Source organism: Mus musculus, chromosome 16 (genome assembly GCF_000001635.26).
Source record: "Mus musculus strain C57BL/6J chromosome 16, GRCm38.p6 C57BL/6J".
In the NCBI taxonomy this organism is placed as follows: Eukaryota; Metazoa; Chordata; class Mammalia; order Rodentia; family Muridae; genus Mus; species Mus musculus.
Window position 1 is genome coordinate 47,503,737 of NC_000082.6, and position 3,055 is coordinate 47,506,791.

A 3,055-nucleotide genomic window follows, 5' to 3' on the forward strand; every position below is an offset into this window, starting at 1 on the left:
GAGCTAGAACAACTACAAAACTGCCTCAATGTATAGTGAAATCCTCCCTCAAATTCCTCAGAAATGTAGAGCTCAGTGTTAGTGAGACTTGTTATACTGAACATTAATTCTTTCCATTTGTTCATTGTTCATCTGTTACACATGTTACATGTGTATGGACACACACACACACACACACACACACACACTAGCAGCTACCTCTACCAAGATAACTAATATCCAAATGTTATATTTCATAATATCTACTATGGAATAAAATATCTCTGTTCTTATTTATAAAATTTATTTTTAACAAACACTGTTATAAATAATAAAATACCTTTGCTCAAATTACTCAAAAACTATAGTTCAGTAGTCATGGAATGGCATAACATACAGGTGTTTGCATGTATGTTTCATCTGAGAATATTTTATAGCACAAAGTGGTTTTGGCAAAAAAATGTTTAAGCCAGTACAAAGGCTCAGTAGGTTAAAAAACAAAAACAAAACAAAAACCCAAAAACCCAACAAACAAACAAACAAACAAACAACAAAAAACTTGTCTCCAAGATTGTCACACATGGATAGAAATAAAGAACTAACTCCTGCAAATTGTCCTCTGACCTCCATGTACATGCTGTGGCATGATACTGCATTTATTTTCTCTCTGGCTTGCTATTTTATCGGTATATTTTCTGGATAAACATTTATAAATTCAGGACATCTTTTTTCTGCCAGGTATTGAGCCAAATGCTCTGTGTCAAATATAAAAAGGTGGCTTTTTCTCATCCAAGAACATCAATAATGAATCCTTCACTGAACACAAATAAGACCCTCTGTGACTTCCAGACATTCAAGATTGTGCCACCAGAGACAACACAGCCTAGGTACTCTGAACCTTAAGAGTACTTATTTTCTTATTTCAAAATATCTAGTTGTTAAGTAGAAATTGAATATATCCAATGCATTAATGTACATATGAATTATATACTGGTTTTCACACTGCAGGTATTCAATGCACCTTCTAAAATCCATAATGTGCGCTATACTCTCAAGGTTTGTTCATCTTATTAATGTTAACATCTTCCACTTGGGTAGCAGTTCCCTTTTATCACTCGTTAGTGTTTTGCAAGTACCAGTGTATTCCCTGCTTTCAATGACTTAAACTACTTTAAATTTCATATCCAAGATCATACACTATTTGTCTTCCTGGATCTCCCATGTCTTTCACTCCTATTTGTTGAATATGTACCGTAATATTTAATTAAATTTTATTTCACTAATTTCCAAACCATAAAAATGTATATATTATATAGAAAACAACTTTTTTTCACATAAGTAATTTCTGTAACATGCGAAATGCATTACTACCTTTTTGTGCTGAGTTCCCATGATGTAGACATCTTTTTGTAACGCATTATAGTCCAAGCTTTCTGTACACAAACCACAATTGTTGCCATCACACCTATTGGAGTCCTCTGAGAGGAATGCCTCAATGAGGAATTGCCAAGATTAAAGTGACCCCATCCCCTCAGCAGGTGGTCCTGTGCAGTATCAAAAAGCTACTAAGAATGATTCTGTGAACAAGCAAGGCAGCAAGTATTCTCTCTCCATGGTTTCTGCCTTTGAATTCCTGCTTGAGTCCTGCCCTGCCCTGGCTTCTTTCTCAATGATGTAATATGACCTGTAAGTATAACCCAAATAAGCCCTTTCTTCCCCTGAGCTGCATTTGCTCAAAATATTTCATGATAGCAATGAAATGAAACCAAAGTAACCTCCAAACAATACACATTCCCAGCAACTGTTGTAATGCTCTGCTTCCTCCGTAATGTATTAATCATATAATTGCTACCAATTGTCTGCAATTCAATAGCTTTGTCAATTCATGGGAGGTATTATCTCATTGTATCTTTTTTTTTCATTTCTCTGGTGATTAATAATGCTGTATAACATTGGCCATTTTACATATCTTCTTTAGATATTTCTACACTCAAATATTTTGGCCATTTTTTTAAATCATGAAATTTGCTTGCTGTTTAGTTAGGTGAACTTTTATCTATTTTGATATTAAGTTCATATCAGTTAATTTTGAACAACTTGTCCAAAAATATGTTAAGATTCACTCACAGTTGCAGGTTGCTTACATTCTTGGACAGACACCACTGTCTAGGTGTTTGTTTGGGGTGAGTATTATTTCTGCTTTTGGTGTGCTATCTTGCCAAAAGAATCATTGATAAAACCAGTATCAAGGAGTTTCTTCCTATAGTTCCCTTCTAAGATTCAACAGTTAAGCCTTTGCTCTAATTCAGCTTAATGTGCATATGTGCATCAGACAGGATTCAGTTTTATTACTTGGCATAGATCCTTAGTGTTCTCACACCCCTTACCAACAGTGCTCTTGATATTCCTTATCACGAAAATTCTATGGTAATCTCATCCTTCTTACTTGATTATTTTTTCTGAAGAGTCTTAATTTATCTTAGCAGGAAAGCTCAAGACAAGATGACATTTCTAAGACAGATCCTCCCTAGTTTTGCTGTAAGGGCAGCCTGGATAATGTCGACAGAAAGTGCTTTATGTCTCGCAGAAGAATTACATTGTTTAAAAAAATGGAATGCTTCCTGAATTTGCATGTCATCCTTGTACAAGGACCATGCTACTATCTGCCTTATCCTTCTAATTTTAGCATATGTACTGCCAAAGTGAGTGTGAGAAGGCATAGAAATAGTTATTTATCTTTTCTTTTTTCTATCTTGTAAGTAAACTTTATTTTATTTAATATTTTCCCTCTTCCACTGAGGCCAGACAAGGAAGCCTAGATAAGAAAATTAATTTCACAGATAGGTTAACAGGCTATTGATAAATAGGTCCTCATGAAACTGAAAGTTTCTGCAAAGCAAAGGACACTGTCAATAGGACAAAACTGCAACCTACAGACTGAGAAAAGATCTTTACTAACCCCACATCTGACAGATGGATAATATCTAAATTTTATAAGCAACTCCAGAAGTTAGACTCCAACAAACAAAATTACCCAATTAAAAAATGGGATACAGAGCTAAACAGAATTCTCAAC

At 34.6% G+C, this 3,055-nt stretch overlaps 1 non-coding gene across 1 annotated transcript; it reads right to left on the bottom strand.

Annotated features, from left to right (window-relative positions):
* Positions 1 to 2,582: 2,582 nt before the first annotated feature.
* Positions 2,583 to 2,685, bottom strand: Gm24651. Its single transcript, XR_003952061.1, has one exon. It is a non-coding gene; the product is annotated as a U6 spliceosomal RNA (small nuclear RNA).
* Positions 2,686 to 3,055: the final 370 nt, after the last annotated feature.